Raw genomic sequence first — 19,202 nt, 5'->3', positions numbered from 1 at the left:
TGTAGTATTTTTCACGGCGCACACAGGCTGCTGCTTGAGCCATATTTGCACTCTACAAACATGAGTCTAATACTGACCAGTCTTCACATTTTAGAAGCTAATCCTTCCAGAATGAAGACAGAAAATCTCTTTACTCACACTGCCGAAGCCATAGATCAAGGCGAAGGAAAAGCTTCTATCTCTGTTTCGTCCCCACAAGCTAGAGCTCTTGCTTCATATTTTATTCATAAGTTCCGAATCTTCAGCTTCGAAATTCGAACTAAAAGCATTTGCTTCGCATAATTCGTACGGCTCAATAATTTATCACTACGACCTTTTGAGTCCCATGGAAGCCCATGTAAATGTACCCCATAGTGCAATATTTCCCGCAGTGGTCTACATTCTTGGTGCAGTACATACTTCGAGCAGTCGTTCGTCCGGGTTACGAAGTATCCGGATACGAACATCGACCTGGTGTAATAAGAAAGGATATACGTCGGACCAAGCGACACGTTTACAATGATCCACGGTCCAGCCTAGATGATCCCGTGCTCACTGCAATCGTAATTTCCCACGGCGTTAGGTCAACTTGGGAACACGCAGCAGTCGTCTGCTGCGGAACTCGCTGTTCGTTAATGCGTGCTGAACGGTGTGCTTCGAGACTTTTGCCTGCGTCAGCATTGTACTCTTTTGTCGGATCTGCTGCAGATCACCACCTCCCCTAATGTCCTCTCCTTGTCGTCTACTTGTTTCACCATCCTTCATTCATTTTCTGCAGGTGCTCACTACAGTTGCTGAGAATTTTTCCGTGTCGTATGGCCGTGGTCTATGGAACTCTTCAATCCCTGACGTTTCGTCCAAGTCTTGTCGGCGAGACTCAGCACAACCAGGAGCAGCTTCGAAGATGTCCAACTTAGCCTTGGACGAAACGTCATGGATTGAAGAGTTCCATGGACCACGGCCATACAACCCGGAAAAATTCTCAGCAACTGAAACATCCGGTCGTGAAAGCATTGTATGCTCAATACAGTGGCACGCGAACAGCGGACTAACTTCGGTGTTTTCGATCTGTTCGTTCTGTGGCGCTGTAACAACCTGTCCTTCGTCAGAGTTGCTTGTGTCAGTGGATCGACGAATTTGCAAGCCGTATTGTAGCTGGAATGGTTCCCAATTCGTCTTTACCCGCAGATGTACTTTCCTGAACCTGTCACGTAACTGGAAAATCACAAGGTGGCATTCATTCTCACGGTGGACGGTGGTCATAAAGTTGTGGCTCAGTGTAAGTACACATAGGTTTTAAAGAAGTGTGAGCTCTTCGATATCCGAATGTGTATCATCCTCTCTGTGAATTGCCCTTGCATAGTTCGGCGATCTTTGGAACATAAATACACAGATCAGCCAAAACATTATGACCACTGCCCACCTTGACGCTGAATGCCGCCTACAGCCGCTGCGGGCGCGTGACCTGGTAGCAAAAGTATCTAAGCAGAGCAGACACGGACGGCGGATTGTGGTGTCACCGCCAGACACCACTCTTGCTAGGTGGTAGCTTTAAATCGGCCGCGGTCCGCTAGTATACGTCGGACCCGCGTGTCGCCACTGTCAGTGATCGCAGACCGAGCGCCACCACACGGCAGGTCTAGAGAGACGTACTAGCACTCGCCCCAGTTGTACAGCCTACGTTGATAGCCATGGGTCACTGACAATTACGCTCTCATTTGCCGAGACGATAGTTAGCATAGCCTTCAGCTACATTGGCTACGACCTAGCAAGGCGCCATTACCAGTATATAAAAATGGAGATTATATCTGTACAGAGAGATGTACACCGATTATGGATTAAAGTTAAGTATTACAAGATTTTCGTACTTTATTGCAATTCTAAAGACATTGTCCTGTTCCAGACCTCACGCCAATCTGCGTGAGCTTAACGCGTGCCTTTCGGCTTCCTCTCATTGTGACTTGGCAGTCTTGCACAGTCACAACACGGATCACCTTAGCTCAGATATGGGCTGCAAATGGGGAAATCCGTTGAGATACGGGACTTTGACAAAGGGCAGATTATTATTACACACAGCCTGTGAACGGGTATCTCTAAAACGGTTGAGCTAGTCGAATATTAACGTGCTGTCGTAAGCATCTACAGGAAGAGAGAGGACAGTGAAATGGTTGGACGTCCACGACTCTTTACAGAACGTGGGGTTCGGAGGCTTGTCTGCTCTGTAAAGCAGATAGATGGTGATCTGTGGCATCTCTGTCGAAACAGCACAATGCTGATGCACGCGAAGGTGTTTCGCAGCACACCGTTCATCGTACATTGATGAACATGGAGCTCCGCAGCTGACCACCCTTACGTGTCCATATGTTGACCCAGCGACACCGTCGGGAGCCGACTGTCGATCAACGGAGACGATGTGTGCTCTTCGGATGAACCACAATTTTTCTCCACTAGGTCGAAGGTCCTCTCCACAAACGCCGTCATCGAGGTGAACGGCGGCTCGAAACATGCAGCGCGCCACGGACGCAGGCTGGTGGGAGCAGTATTATACTATGGAAGACATTCTCCTGGGCTTGCATGGGACCTGTGGTAGTAATCGAAGACACGCTAACAGCTGCGGACCAACCCCCAACTGCATCCCATCATGCTTGATGTCTTCCCCGACGGCAGTGACATTTTTCAACAGTATAATTGTCAGCGTCTCGCAGCCAGAATCGTGCTGCAGTGGTTTGAGGAGAGTTATAGTCAATACTCACGTTGGTGACTCGGCGACCAAATTCGTCTTATGTAAATGTTGTGGAACCTATATGGATCACTATCAGGCGCCATCACCGCGTACGCGAATCAGCAGCCTGTTATCTACTCGAACTACACGACCTGTGCGTAGACATCTAATGTCAGACATCTCTGCAAACCCACCAACAAACTGTTGGATCCATGATACGCAGAACCAGTGATGTATTTCGCTCCAGACACGGACAAACTAGCCGTTAAGCAGATGGTCATAATGTTTTGGCACATCAACGAACAAATCTAAGCTTGACGTACCCTATTATATGCAGAAAGAATATTTTTGTCTAGAATGCAATTTTCTTTTTGTTACGACGAAAATAACGAAAGCGAGTCGTTAGACCCGCCAGGTTAGCCGAGAGCGCTAATGCGCAGCTTCCTGGACTCGGGTAGGCGCGCCGGCCCCGGGCTGAATCCGCCAGGCGGATTAACGACGAGGGTCGGTGTGCCGGCCAGCCTGGATGTAGTTTTTAGGCGGTTTTCCACATCCCACTAGGTGAATACTGGGCTGGTCCCCACGTTCCGCCTCAGTTACACGGCTCGCAGACATCTGAACACATTTACACTATTCCATAGATTACACTAGACACAGACAGTTGGGGTACACTAATTCCGTCCCAGGGGGTATGGGGTGGCGGCAGGAAGGGCATCCGGCCACCCCTTAAATTAACCTTGCCAATTCCGACTAACCATGCCGACCCCGCATCATTGCAGGAAAAAGGGACAAGCAAATGAAAGAAAGAACGAAAGCGAGTCGTTAGAAAGAGATTTCTGTTAGTTAACCTGGGTTTCAGCAGCTAAGTGATGCAGATATAGTACATCAACTATAGTTTATACAGGAGGAGACTGAAGACAAAGCTAACGAGAACCTGTTATGAAGCAGACCGAGTTATTCAAATGTGTTGATCTATTATTAGAGAATGCAGGTCAAAACTCGTTTTACTGTACCAATGTACTGATAGAGCAAACAATTAAGACCGTCGCTGGGAAGAGAGTGAATGAAAAACAGACATAAAAATGGACGATTATTTTCCAAAAGTGTACAGGAATGCAGGTCAAAACTCGTTTTACTGTACCAATGTACTGATAGTGCAAACAATGAAGACCGTCGTTGGGAAGAGAGTGAATGAAAAAGAGAGATAAAAATGGACGATTATTTCCCAAATGCGTACAGAAAATGAATTATACGAAATGCCGAATGTATTAAGCGTATTTTGTCAGTAATAAGTTGTCAGTTATCAGTGAGTAACACTTAAGTAATGCAGTGAGCCTTCAACTGTAACTAGTAGCATATTTTGTAAATATAGCAAATAGTAGTTTCCGGTGAAAACAGGTTTCTTCAGGATTATCTGCGTTCTCCGGTTATCTGTTTGTCTCGGATGCACATAAACCCCGATAATCCTGAGCCAACTGTAGTTGTGTCCCGTATTAGAATCCGCCATGGCCTGCCTGCGGAGAAAGCAGAGTATAATATATACGAGAGAGCATTTACTTCGTTTGCTGCTTTGCTGATAATACAAAATTTGTAAATAATCACTCACACTGTTCATTTGAAATGGTTTAACTTTGCTACAGTGTGCGGAAGGGAGACGTTAGTGAATTAGTGGACCGCACAGAAATCACATAAAACAGACGCGCAACTCTATGCGCGCACGAAATTCGACAACTGTGGCCAAACGATAAACTCCATATTTCATTCCGTCATATATCATTGTATTTGGATTATAATTTGCAAGTAATGACGGTACACCATTTTAAAGTAATTGCACATTGAAGATTTATCACAAACACATCGTTATTGGTATAATTTGTTATAATTAGATGTTAGCTAATGACGCATCAGTGGCACAAACTTCCAGGAGATCCTAAGATGAGTTATAATATTGCTTCATACATTTACTGTGGTGCTGCTGTTAGAGACGTGGAGTGGCGGAGTTAAAGGTAGTAGGATCGTGTGCTTTTATATACAAAAATATTTTTTGTGTTTGTAACAGGTTCTGAGACTTGGTTGCAGCAAAGTTCTTATAGACTGTAAATACTTTTAGATTACAGGAGACCACTAACCAAAAAGCAGCAGCATTCAGTTGTCGAAAGGCAGACACAAAAAGAAAGAAAACTTCCTAGCTTTCGCAGGTCTCCCTTTACGAGCTGTAGTAAAATACACACAGAAAAACAAACAGACGCACAAACACACACACACACACACACACACACACACACACGCACACACGGTTACACACGTGTATGCCCCTACATGGTGCCAGCTCCTTAGTCCGGTTTGTTTTATTTAAAAAGCTTTAAGAGTTTTCACATAAAAATTCGAAGGCGTTACTTTTCAACTCGCCCCCGTATATTCAGATTCGCTCAGGGAAGATTACTCTTTATAATTAAATACAGAAACATTTTTACAATGTACGGTATAAGTTGATTTTTCAGGAGCATAGGAAGGTTTTATTCGACGATAAACGAAAACATTACGTGTACTCCATATACCTTATGTGATCAAAAGTATCCAGACTACTGACTGAAAATGACTTACAAGTTCGTGGCGCCCTCCATCGGTAATGCTGGAATTCAATATGCTATTGGCCCACCCTTAGTCTTGATGACAACAGCTTCCTCTCTCGCAGCCGTATGTTTAATCAGGAGCTACAAGATTTCGCGGGGAATGGCAGCCACTTCTCGGAGTGCTAAACTGCGGCGAGGTGTCAATGTTGGACTGTAATGTCTGGCGTTATGTCGGATTGACGTCAGGACTCGGTGCAGGCCAGTGCATCACAGGGATGATACTGTCGTGTAATTACTCCGTCATAGGCCGTGCATTGTGAACAGGTGCAGAATCAAAGACGCAGTCCTCGAATTGCTCAACTGTGGGAAGCAAGAAGGTGCTTAAAACATCAATGCAGTCATGTGCTGTGATAGTGCCACGCAAAACAACAAGGGGTGCAGGACCCCTCCGTTCACCTTGCATTCGCCATGCCCACACTCTTCCATCGGATCGCCACATTGTGTACCGTGATTTGTCTCTCCACACAACGTTTTTCAACTGTTCAATTGTCCAATGTTTACGCTCCTTACACCAAGCGAGGCGTCGTTTGGCATTTTCTGGCTAGATATGTGGCTTATAAGCAGCAGCTCGACCATGAAATCCAAGTTTTCTCATCTCCCGCTTAACTGTCATAGTACTTGCAGTGGATCCTGATGCAGTATGGAATTCCTGTGTGATCGTCTGGATTTATGTCTGCCTGTTACACATTAAGACCCTCTTCAGCTGTCGGCGGTCTCTGTCAGTCAACAGATGTCGGCCTGTACGCTTTTGTGCCGTACGTGTCCCTTAACGTTTCCACTTCACCATCACATCGGAAACAGTGGACCTAGGGATGTTTAGGACTGTGGAAATGTCGCGTACAGACGTATGACACAAGTGACTCCACACCACGTTCGAAGTCCGTTCTGCGGAGCGCCCCATTCTGCTCTCTCACGATGTCTAATGACTACTGAGGTCGCTGATACGGAGTACCTGGCAGTAGACGGCAGCACAATGCACCTAATATGAAAAATGTATCTTTTGTGGGTGTCTGGATACTTTTGATCACATAGTGTATGTCAGAAAGTGCTACTGTCATGAAGTATACTGTGAAATGTTCGGGTGCCATAACTGACTGTGTAATATTTGTGTGTTGTTTACAATAAAACAGTTGGTGCTTCCTCCCAGAAATGCATAAAGACCAAGTCGAAACAAACACAGCTCACCACAACACTTAATAACAGGAGCAGACGATATGCTGGTGACCATTCTGATACTGTAATACAAAAAGTGAAGATACTTGAAAGGGGGCGTAATTGCCGAGCAATGAACATGGCAGTAAAGTAGCGCCCCTGAAAAATATTTGTGGCTGTAGTTTAATTCGTTTTATTGGTTTCAGGCAACGCCCATTTCGTCAGATGCAATGATGTGACATAATGATGCAAACAGGACATTTGTCTATCTTAATCACAAAATTTAAAACACTACTATGCGTACTAATATATCTACGTAATTAAACATAAGAAAAACATCCCAAATTTCTAAAAGTGGTCTTAAAATGAACAGGGAAACACAACTGGCAATGGCCATACCGTTAAAATTAAGAGCTACTTTAAGAGTAAAATAATTCTTCGTTTGTAAAAGTTTATTCGGTGTAACTGTTCTTGGATGCCTGTTATCAAATTTTATTAGCACGGGAAAGTTTTGTACCTGTAGGATAGTGTGTGTAGGAACTCATGATGTTTCTTGGTAGGTGTTTCAGTTTAAAGACCGTTCTTAGAGACACGTGAAGGAAAGCGCATTAGAGACCGCTACAGACACTTTCCATAATTTTTTTACGGTCTGTTGTTATGAGATGCGAAGTTGTGTTCGGTGCAGCGTTTGTAAATATAAAGAGTTTTACACATGTAAGTGCTCTGTAACACATTGAAGCTATTTTGAGCATATTGTTAATTCTTTAGTTACAGAGTGTAACTGTGAGTAAATACATCGTTAGTCATACACCATAATGTATTTTGAAATAGATGGTCTTTTTTCCATCAAACAAGTGATACTTACAAACGAACTGATTTTATTTAATGCCTTAACAATTTTTCCCTGCCTCGGTAATGGAAATTTCTGTTAGTTTTCGATAATCTATTTCTAAATATTTTTAACTTGTAACAGCTTTTTTTTAAATATTTTCTCTTAACCAGATTAGCTTTCTGTAGTAGAGTAATAATGTAACTCACAGAATATTAAACACATAGTTGATAAAATTATCTCGATTGTTGTCCATGTTAGTTCTCAATAGCATCTACTTCCAAATGTTTTAATTTGTAATTGGTCACTTAAAATACTTTTTTCTTAAACTAATTAGTGGTATGTACTAGAGTGTAATGTATTACATAGACTGTTGAACACATAATTGATAAGATCGTCTCGATTGTTGTACCTGTGAGCTGTCAATAGCATCGATTTCTAAATGCTTTAACTTGTAATTGTTTTTTTTTTAATACTTTTTTCTTAAACTGACTAGTGGTATGTACTAGAGTAATAATGTAACACATAGACCACTAAGCACATAATCGTTACGACAGTCTCGATGTTGTACCTTATAACTATTTTTCGCATTTGGAAAATTTCGCTTTTCCGGAGTAACTTTTGCAATTTCAGAAGAAGACGGCATCACGCGAAGTAAATGTTTTCATTTCAAAATATAATAAGGAAATATTTACAGCTTTTATTACAGGCTCGCTGGAGACGTAGGTCTGAACAGTGTTCCGACGTACAGCACTTTCCGCCAGATGTATAACGTCCTCGTCAATGAGACAGGAATCACAGCTTGGAGAGGGTATTAATTTTATCAACTCTACCTTTTTATTATTATTCATTTGATGTGTTCGTAGCCTGTTAATAGCAACAATGTCTTGTTGTGAGCGCCGAATTGGGAAACCGAAGGTAGCGTGGAATCTCTTGCTGAATCGCTCGGTACTATGAGCCTTTAGTGACCGGAACTCGAACCCGGGATCTCCTGGCAGACGCTCTATCCATGTGAGCCACCGAGGGGACAGAGGATAGTGCGACTGCAGGGACTATCTCGCGCACGCTTCCCACAAGACCCACATTCTCACCTTGTATGTCCACACACTAGATTCGTAGCATTGTCCATCCCGATTTTGCTTGTTTGGTAAGTGTACTCTGGAAACCATCATATGGTAGCGATATGCCAGCGGGAAGTAGACTGTGCAACATTTTCGGGAGTTGTTCTGCCCGTTCACTGCGTCTACTACCAATATGATCGGGTATCCATTGTAGATGAATCAGCTGACACCGCCCATTTGCTTTACAGAGACTTCTCAGTATATCGCGTGTCAACGGATTTGCAGCTTTTTCTCTGCCTGTAGGGCACTCGACATATTAGACCTTCATCGACTTGGAAATAGACTGGATAAGGAATAGCTTAAAAGTGCCTTACAACTCCCCAGTTAATAACGAAGCTTCTGTTGATATGGAGGAGGACTGGCTCCAGAGCCGGCTTGAAACCATTTTTCCATACGAGTGACATATGATTCAGTGCCTTCCGTCTCACTTTCTACCACACTCCTTTTCTTAACAAGATGGGTACCTTTCTTTGGACTCTTGGTAAGACCTTTGGAAATAAACATGAATCTAGCGATAGTGGAAATTGGTTGCTCTTTCTTTGAACGTAAGTACTACATATACAGTACTGTGTAATCTGAATCTTATTCGCGCGTTAGATATTAAAAGAAGAAATGATTCATTTCCATTTAACACAATACCACAGATGATTAAAAACTTCAAGTGAAAGAAAACAATCGAACTCTTCTGCCTTCTTCTAGCTTCGATAAAAGTATGTATCTGTCAAACAGTGGAAGTAATGAAAATGTAAAACATCTGTAGTTTTTTTATGTTAGGAACGAAACTTTTTAATTCGATAACTTACAGATTATTTCAATTTACATCGGGAAAACGGAGACACAAATACAACAAATGTTATCTACTTTTATATTATAAGAATGCCCGATGTCTGTGCTTTCGGACATGTACAGCGACTGTGGATGGGTGGTGCTTTGTGGAAATGAGGGTCGGCCGGGAGGTGTGCTAACATAGTCTGCGCAGTTGTGATGAAAACTGTCTCTGAGTGACACAGTGGTTAAAGCACCTGCCTAGTTAGCAGGAGTTCCTGGGCTCGAATCCTGGTCCGACACAAATTTTCACTCGTCGCCGCTGATTCCGCATAAAGTCCCAATGCAGCTGACATCAGTAGTCCCTTCCCTTTCCCCTCTCTTCTCCTCCATCTACCTTCAGTTAATATAATTTTATATTGTCGTTTTTAAAATAAGTCACTCTTCAACTTTGTTACTTTTGTGTTACACGTGAAAAGAGTTGAATTTTTTTTAAAAAATCATGCAAGCACTTGAAAATTGGTAAACATGGTCAACTTTCTTACGTACCTCAAAAGGAAAACAGACGTTTGTGTGTGATACGAAAGAGAAATTTTCTGATAATAATGCCATGTCGAGGCGAAATGTGGGATCACTCTTTAACACGTATGACTGTACAGGAAATTGCAACAAGTAACGTGCAGAAGCAGTACTGTATTTCTTGTTAAAGAGGCCTTGGGTGAAATTTGAGCACAATTAAATGGGGATTTAATCAGAAATTTAACATTTCAAATACAGTGTTTTACCAAGTAGGACGATATTTAGTATTGTAGTCAGCGGAGGCTTGTAAGCACACTTCCGCAGTTATCTCGCAAACGGCTCATTTGCGGACCAATGTCTACCCGAATATTTGTGCTTCTATTACCGTATACTATCAGCCGCCTCAGTTTTCGCTTCTACACTGCGCAACAAACTCCACCTAGGGTGTCGAAAGGGTTGATTAACCCTCGCACTAGAGCAGCCGCTAGACTGAATTGGAAACAGGTACATTTTTAAAATGCTCAAGAAAGGCGACGAGGATGTTGCCGAACTGTATGATCTTAGTGGGATACTTTGCCATTTTATTCATTAAAGTGTCATTGTCCAACAGTCCCGTCATCACGCCACAGGAGGGCGCGAAGAAAGAGGTACAAACCCCCGCCCCCCCCCAAAAAAATTAACACTTTACCCCTTCGATTCACTTTCAGATTTTGTCGAATGGTTTTGAACAGTTTATAGTAGCTGTACCCTGCATACCACAACAAAAATATCCGTCAAACTACACTCAAAAGGGATGGGATCATGTTTAGTGGGGATTTAGTAATGCTATATCCTTACAGTAGGGTTTGAACGCCCAGCGAAGAGTAGCAGTGCCCAGATGTCGTCCTGCTGCTCATAGCACTGCCAACTGCCGTTCTCGACCCCGAAATGTGTGACGGTCAAAGCGGCAAGAGAGGGGTGTTTTTATTGACGCCTTTTATACCACCGTCCACGGCCTTTTCGTGTCGATTGTGAGCGGCGGTTGTCGGGAATGTTTTTCTCCGCTACCACACGAAAACCACGTGATTTCAAGGCTGGGTGTCGCGGTTCTGACCTCCATCGCAGAGTCGTCAAAAGAGAGTATGAAATGACGGTAAGAAGAGCTGCGGCGACCTTGCCATCATGTGATACGTCCGCAGTGGCGCTGGGCAGAATTTTGGCTAAATTTGATGCCAATGTAACATCATTAACCCACATTACAGCTCACAAGAATTCTGAGTCGTGGTCTGTTCTTCTCGTGTGTCGACATCTTGCTGTTAGAAGCGTCGCAGAGCCCGAAGGTGACGTCGCAAAGCGCCACTCCCTTGCACAATTACAGAGGAAATTAGAATTATATGAAAACCTTCAGCTGCTGACGGGCGGTGATATATATCAACGGCGACAGGTGAAAATATGTGCCCCGACCGGAACTCGAACCCGGGATCTCCTGGCAGACGCTCTATCCATGTGAGCCACCGAGGGGACAGAGGATAGTGCGACTTCAGGGACTATCTCGCGCACGCCTCCCGCGAGACCCACATTCTCACCTTGTATGTCCACACACTAGATTCGTAGTGTCCCACCCCAACACACTCATTACTAAGTCCCGTAAGAGTTCGGGGAATATGTGTGCATTCGGAGGGAAGAATAAGGTCATGGCTGGTATTGCCAGAACTATATACTTATATGGATATGGTGTCCGTTCTTTCGGACATGTCCGAAAGAACAGACACCATATCCATATATGTATATTACAGAGGAAGGTTGTGGGCCCTTTGAACCAAATTATAAACTTAAGCGTTACAATGGGAGACAATTAAGGGGTTGCGAAAAAGTGATCCTTTAATTTTGTTGCACATTGTAATTATGGTACCCACTGGTTACAAATTCAGCACAGAGGTCGCTTGTGTCACTTGAGTCTTAAACTGGTCCTGACTGTGTCCATCCTATTTGATCGTCAAACAAGGCGACTCCGACAGGGACACACAATTTGGAACCATCCGTGTACAATTTGCTTTGCTGGCTTCGTTGTTCCTCAATAATCTTTAATCCACGACGTTCAACAATACACTGACATGAAAAAAGTTATGAGCTATCTCCTAATATCGTGTCGGACCTCTTTTTCCCAGCGCGTTGCAGCAATTCGACGTGGAATGGACTCAAAAAGCGGCTGGAAGTCCCCTGCCGAAACACTGCTGCGTCTATAGCCTTCCGTACTTGCGAAAGTGTTGCCGGTGCATGATTTTGACGTCTCGATTATATCTCACAAATGTTCGATGGGATTCATGACGGGCGACTTGAGTGGCCAAATCTTTCGCTCGAATTGTCCAGAATATTCTTCAAAACAGTCGCGATCGAATGTCGCCCGTGACACGGCGCACTGTTACCCATAAAAATTCCATAGTTGTTTGAGAACATGATGTCCATGAATGGCTGCTAACGGTCTCCAAGTATCTGAACATAACCATTTCCAGTCAATGATCGGTTCAGTTGGACATGAGGATCCACATGTAAACGTAGCCCGCTCGATTATGGAGCCACCACCAATTTGCACATTGCCTTGTTGACAACCTGGGTCCATGTCTTAGTGGCTTCTGCGACAAACTCGAACCCTACTGTCAGCTCTTACTAACTGAAATCGGGACTCATCTGACCAGGCAACGATTTTCAATAATCTAAGAGTCCGACCGATACGGTCACGAGTCCAGAAGAGGTACTACAGGCGATGTCGAGCTGTTAGCAGAAAAATAGCTCTGAGCACTATGGGACTTAACTGCTGAGGTCATCAGTCCCCTAGAACTTAGAACTACTTAAACCTAACTAACCTAGGGACGTCACACACATCCATGCCCGAGGCAGGATTCGAACCAGCGACCGTAGAGATGATCCAACACTCTTTGTCCAACCGTGTCATCGATGGTCACGAGAATGTACGACCGCAAGAAGACTTGGCGGCCACATGGCACCATCGAGAGGGAATACCGTCGTGTTTGGCGTATGGCTCTGGCGCATCGTACAGCATCTGCAGCTACAATGTGAGCAGCAGTTGGCACCACAGTGCCACAACGAACTGTTATAAATCGTTTACCTCACGTACAGCTCCGTATCAGACGCCATGTTGTGTGCTTTCCAGCCGGCCGGAGTGGCCGAGCGGTTCTAGGCGATACAGTCCGGAACCGCGCGACCGATACGGTCGCAGGTTCGAATCCTGCCTCGGGCATGGATGTGTGTGATGTCCTTAGGTTCGTTAGGTTTAAGTAGTTCTAAGTTCTAGGGGACTTATGACCTCAGCAGTTGAGTCCCATAGTGCTCAGCCATTTGAACCATTTGTGCTTTCCACTGACCCCAAACCATCGCCATTTGCGACATCAGTAATGTCAAGCAAAACCTCATTGAAGGGCAGAGTGGAGGTCTGTTATGTTTTCTGCTGAGAGCTGGTTCTGCCTCACTGCCATGATGTCCGTGGGTTGAGGGTTGCAACCTACCTGTCTACGTGCTGCACGCACTGGACGTACATCTGAAATTATAGTGGGGAGTGCGATTTCGTAGGACAGCAGCAGCACTCTCCTGGTTTTCTCACGCAACAGAATGCACATTTATACATCATTCTGGCGATTCGACCTATTGTGCTTCCGTTTGTGAACAGCATTCCAGAGAATTGCTTTCCAACGGGGTAACAGTCCCCTACAAACCGCTGTTGATCTGCGGAGTGTCGTATGTTGCCATGGACTGCTCGAGCATCAGCTCTGTCTCCAATAGAGCACTTATGGAACAACATCGGACAACTCTAGCGTCATCCGCGAACAGCAAATGGTTCAAATGCCTCTGAGCACTATGGGACTTAACATCTGAGGTCATGAGTCTCCTACAATTTAGAATTAATTAAATCTAACTAACCTAAGGATATCACACACATCCATGCCCGAGGCAGGATTCGAACCTGCGACCGTAGCGATCGCGCGGTTCCACACTGTAGTGCCTAGAACCGCTCGGCCACCCCGGCCGGCAGCTGTTAGCAGATGCCATCAGCTGCCATAGCCCATTCAAGCAAAATTTCGCCGCACTGTCCATCGTTGGTCCCAAAGTGATTTATGCCGTTCCTTCACGCAGTGTTGCTTGTCCATTAGCAGTAACAACTCGACGCAGGCATCACTGCTCTCGGTCATTAAAGTGAAGGCCGTCGGCCACTGCGTTGTCCGTGGTGGGAGGTAATGCCTGAAATTTTGTATTCCCGGCACTAAGGGTCACAGAATTTTGGATTCCCTGACGACTGCCGAAATGGAATGTCCCATGCATCTAGATAACTCTACCAACCCACATTAAAAGTCTGTTAATTTCTGTCATGCATCCATAAGCACGTCGGAAACCTTTTCACGTGAATCGTTTGAGTACAAATGACAGCCCTGCCAGTGAGTTTCTCTTGTATACATTGTTCAAAACGGTTTAAATGACTCTGAGTACTGTGGGACTTAACTTCTGAGGTCATCAGCCACCTAGAACTTAGAACTACTTAAGCCTAACTAACCTAAGGACATCACACACATCCATGCTCTAGGCAGGATTCGAACCTGCGATCGTAGCTGTCACGCGGTTGCAGACTGTAGCGCCTAGAACCGCTCGGCCACCTCGGCCGGCGTATACCTTGAGCACGCGATACTACCCCCATGTGTATACGTGAGTTTCGCTATCCCATGACAGTCGTCACTTCAGCGAAGCGGGTCTGAAGCATGCATGCTGCAGTGACGCAGCCAAGATTATACCATACACAGGGATCGTATCGAAAGCCCAACGTCTATGTGGCCTCGCCCGAAGGCAGGCAGTGTGACGTCGCAGCGGGCCTTTGCGACTCCCTCATCACGACCGGCATTCACCGCCCGCCGCACAAAACCGACGCCGACGCCGCAGCCTCCGATTGCTAACCGCCGGCCAAACAATCGACGATAAATTTCCCGGCGGGGGAAACAAGCCCGCGTGTTAGACGCCAGGTGTTTGCGGCGGCGCCGGCGCGCACAATGGCGGCATTGATTGCCGGCGGCGACGCCGGCGACGCCGTCTTAACACAATTACCCAACTCCGGGGCGCCGCGGCGCCGCCGGGTCACGTGATTGCGGCATTGTGCGCGCGCCGCCCAGGTGGCGTAATTGTCGCGACGCTGTGTCTTGCGCCCTTCCTTCCGCCCGCGCTACCGTCGACACGAACTGCTGTGTCCCTTTGTGCCTTGTCGGAGACGGAGCGCTGACAGCTTCCTTTCATCAGTACCCTTCACCTCGGAAGGGCACTCTGTGGATCAGAAGACAGTAGGAGAGTGTTACCAGAAAGATTGTTTCGGTCTACAGCGGGGTGTGCGCTGTTTTGAAATTTTGTTATACATGTGCGCCTCCAATGTCGAACGTTGCTTTCACCAGTAATCGTCTTACCGAGTGAGCTATACAGGCACGAGTCATGAGGACCCCTTGTGTTGTAATTTATTCACCGCTGCCGCGACGTGGCCTGGTCGGTCGTATTAACTTCTTTTATCGCTGTATACTGCCACGTATGTTATAACCTCACAAAAGTAAGAAAGGAGGCCTATGTTTATCTGTGCTTATTATTAATTTAATAGTCTCATTCTTAGGTAAAGTTTCCAACATTTAAATAACTCCGAGTCACATCTGAGTAAATTAAAGTTCACAAATAACATTTAGCTTTGCCGCGAACCAGACCAGAGAGTGTACACAATCTTGTCGTATTGGCTGCGAGAGTAGAAGTCTCTAATCGAATATTCTGACATTAATGACCCTTTGCGCTTAAATGAAAGGGTTTCCACAGTTTCACTGATACACTACTGGCCATTAAAATTGCTACACCACGAAGATGACGTGCTACAGACGCGAAATTTAACCGACAGGAAGAAGATGCTGTGATAAGCAAATGATTAGCTTTTCAGAGCATTCACACAAGGTTGGCGTCGGTGGCGACACCTACAACGTTCTGACATGAGGAAGGTTTCCAACCGATTTCTCATACACAAACAGCAGTTGACCGGCGTTGCCTGGTGAAACGTTGTTCTGATGCCTCGTGTAAGGTGGAGAAATGCGTACCATCACGTTTCCGACTTTGATAAAGGTCGGATTGTAGCCTATCGCGATTGCGGTTTATCGTATCGCGACACTGCTCCTCGCGTTGGTCGAGATCCATTGACTGTTAGCAGAATACGGAATCGGTGGGTTCACGAAGGTAATACGCAACGCCGTGCTGGATCCCAACGGCCTCGCATCACTAGCAGTCGAGATGACAGGCATGGCTGTAACGGATCGTGCAGCCACGTCTCGATCCCTGAGTCAACAGATGGGGACGTTTGCAAGACAACAACCATCTGCACGAACAGTTCGACGACGTTTGCAGCAGCATGGACAATCATCTCGGAGACCATGGCTGCGGTTACCCTTGACGCTGCATCACAGACAGGAGCGCCTGGGTGCACGAATGGCAAAACGTCATATTTTCGGATGAATCCAGGTTCTGTTTACAGCATCATGATGATCACATCCGTGTCTGGCGACATCGCGGTGAACGCACATTGGAAGCGTGTATTCGTCATCGCCATACTGGCGTATCACCCGGCGTGATGGTATGGGGTGCCATTGGTTACACGTCTCGGTCACCTCTTGTTCGCATTGACGACACTTTGAACAGTGGACGTTACATTTCAGATGTGTTACGACCCGTGGCTCTACCCCTCATTCGATCCCTGCGAAACCGTATATTTGAGCAGGATAATGCACGACCGCATGTTGCAGGTCCTGTACGGGCCTTTCTGTATACAGCAAATGTTAGACTGCTGCCCTGGCCAGCACATTCTCCAGATGTCTCACCAATTGAAAACGTCTGGTCAATAGTGGCCGAGAAACTGGCTCGTCACAATACGTCAGTCACTACTCTTGATGAACTGTGTTATTGTGTTGAAGCTGTACACGCCATCCAAGGTCTAATTGACTCAATGCCCAGGCGTATCAAGGCCGTTATTACGGCCAGAGGTGGTTGTTCTGGGTAGTGATTTCTCAGGATCTATGCACCCTAATTGCGTGAAAATGTAATCACATGTCAGTTCTAGTATAATATATTTGTCCAATGAATACCCGATTATCATCTGCATTTCTTCTTGGCGTAGCAATTTTAATGGCCACTAGTGTATTTATGTTTCAATCTTTTTCCCCTTTTTGTACAAGAAAAGAAAAGTTTAATTAACCTTCACTTTACATGTCGTATTGATTTTACTCTCCTATTTCACATGCGGATACATGACTAGTCAGCGTTGTGAGAACGAAAAACAAACATCCCAAGGTCATATGTGGTCGAAAAATTTTTATGAAAGAATAAACCGAATCCATTTCCGATGTATATTTTACGGTTTGAAAAAAAATTACACTTACAAGCGCGACACAGGCAAGAACGATAAGAGACAAGATCACCAAGGGTCAAGATGATACAAAATGTTTAACATTATGCTTTATATACTAATAGTACAGAGTTTACATAAAAACATACAGTATCCTTTTTTTACTTAAATTATTCTAATTACTCTTAATTTTGTGCCTTTTATTATTAACATTTATTATGTACATTTTATCATTAATTTGTTATTAATTTTTCTAGTTGGAGTAACATAAAAATATTTTTCTGTCTTACGTAATTTTACACGTTGTGTCAGTGAGGTGTATAAGATCGGCTACACCTTGTCGCAGGTGGAGCACGGATAGTTTCCTTTCATCGGTACCCTTTACTGCGAACGTGCATTCTGCTGATCAGAAGACAGTAGAGGAGTGTTTCCACAATGAGTGTTTCGTTCTGCAGCAAAGTGTGCGCTACTCTGAAACTTGGTGCTAACACTAAGTTAAACGTGTAAGCCGGACCAAGTCTCCAAAGCTGAACCTTGCGAACCTTGCCTTTCGTGGGCAACACTCTTTTTCGAGTAATCTAAAACACGACTCTCGGTCTGCCTCCACAGATTAAGTATTATTTTTATTTTTGCCCAATTTCTAGTGGGAATACTGAGATTTGTATCAGATATATCGCGAAGATGAAACTGCAGGATTCTTCTTCTTCTTCTTCTTTGAAAAGACTTGTCTCTACAGCCACAGCTTCCTCTTTATAGCAGTCCTCCTAATCTCCATGTATGAAGAACATCCGATCTCACCGACCATATTTTTTAAATAGGATGTTTCCATTCGTCCTTTCGTTTCTTCCCTACGGTCTTGCCTTTGGAGATGTTTTGTAAAAGAATATCTTGTCTAAGTAAGGGAACCTGAAGGTCACAGTCTGTAATTTTACTAGTATTTTGAAATATAGGAACAACATACTTTAATAGGTATTAAAATGATACTTCAAAAGACTACTCGATATTCTGTGACCTGTGTTTGACAAAAATTTAAATAGTATGGAATTCTTATTGGGGTGAAAATTTATTAATAACTTACATATTGAATTGCGTGTAATTTTTGTTTCATGTACACTGTACTTCCACATTATCCAATATAAAACGTCAAAATAAATTTTAATCTTTCAATTATTAAAATATTGAAACAGCAAAGCATTTCTTATTTCGTGTCTTTATAAAAAAATTTTTTCAAGTTAATTTCTCTCCTAATAATTTAAGAAAGCGTGACATGCTCCACTTTAAAATATTTAATACATTGTTGAATAATCTGATTCACTGTGTGGGCAAGCTATGTATAATTGTCATACAAAATTTTGTTCATGTAATTTTAATACTGGATGAGGTAATTATGCCTAAATATGCAAAATCGTTGATTATGGGAAACTGAAACCAAAAATTTGCATATCACTTTCTTCTCAGCGATAATATGTCAAAAAATTGTATCTTTACAATCATGTTGATTAGGAGTATTCTTTCCATCTTCTTTAGTTTTCTTTCTTTAATTTGTATTTGTTGTCTCCTTTGCCGTGCTTCTAGCACTATTTCAACTTCAGTATCACGTTGCCTGTCCACAAGTAGAAGTTCATTTTTCATGTTGTGCCCAGTTTTGAAGCCTAGTTCACTCATGCTTTCTAAGCTGCTAGTTATTCTGTCACTATATATTATGGCATCCATTACGTCAATCTGAAAAGCTGACATGCCAACAAAACATTGTTGGAACTTTCATTTGGATTCTGAGTTTTCTAGTGTAAATATTTTTATTGGAGGTTAGAATCAGAAATACACTCCTGGAAATGGAAAAAAGAACACATTGACACCGGTGTGTCAGACCCACCATACTTGCTCCGGACACTGCGAGAGGGCTGTACAAGCAATGATCACACGCACGGCACAGCGGACACACCAGGAACCGCAGTGTTGGCCGTCGAATGGCGCTAGCTGCGCAGCATTTGTGCACCGCCGCCGTCAGTGTCAGCCAGTTTGCCGTGGCATACGGAGCTCCATCGCAGTCTTTAACACTGGTAGCATGCCGCGACAGCGTGGACGT

The sequence above is a fragment of the Schistocerca nitens genome, chromosome 8, assembly GCF_023898315.1.
Source record: "Schistocerca nitens isolate TAMUIC-IGC-003100 chromosome 8, iqSchNite1.1, whole genome shotgun sequence".
NCBI classification, from domain to species: domain Eukaryota; kingdom Metazoa; phylum Arthropoda; class Insecta; order Orthoptera; family Acrididae; genus Schistocerca; species Schistocerca nitens.
Note: the sequence above shows the minus strand (reverse complement) of the source record.